Here is a 251-nt window from a genome sequence, read left to right on the forward strand (position 1 = left end):
GGAAGATCCGGCGCCGCCCGGCCCCGCGCGCCTCCGCCGCCACCCCCTACGACCGCCCCCCGGCCGCCGCAGCCTCCCGCCGCCTCGCGGCCGCGGCCGCAGCCGCCTACCGCGGCTCGGGAGAAGCCGAGGGCGGCGGCTGGGTGTCCCGGCTCGTCGACCCGGCCTCGCGCCTCATCGCGGGCGGCGCCGCGCGGCTCTTCTCCTCGGTCTTCCGCAAGCGCTTCGCCGTCGCGCCCCCCGCGCCTGCC

Source organism: Triticum dicoccoides, chromosome 5B (genome assembly GCF_002162155.2).
Source record: "Triticum dicoccoides isolate Atlit2015 ecotype Zavitan chromosome 5B, WEW_v2.0, whole genome shotgun sequence".
Taxonomy (NCBI): domain Eukaryota; kingdom Viridiplantae; phylum Streptophyta; class Magnoliopsida; order Poales; family Poaceae; genus Triticum; species Triticum dicoccoides.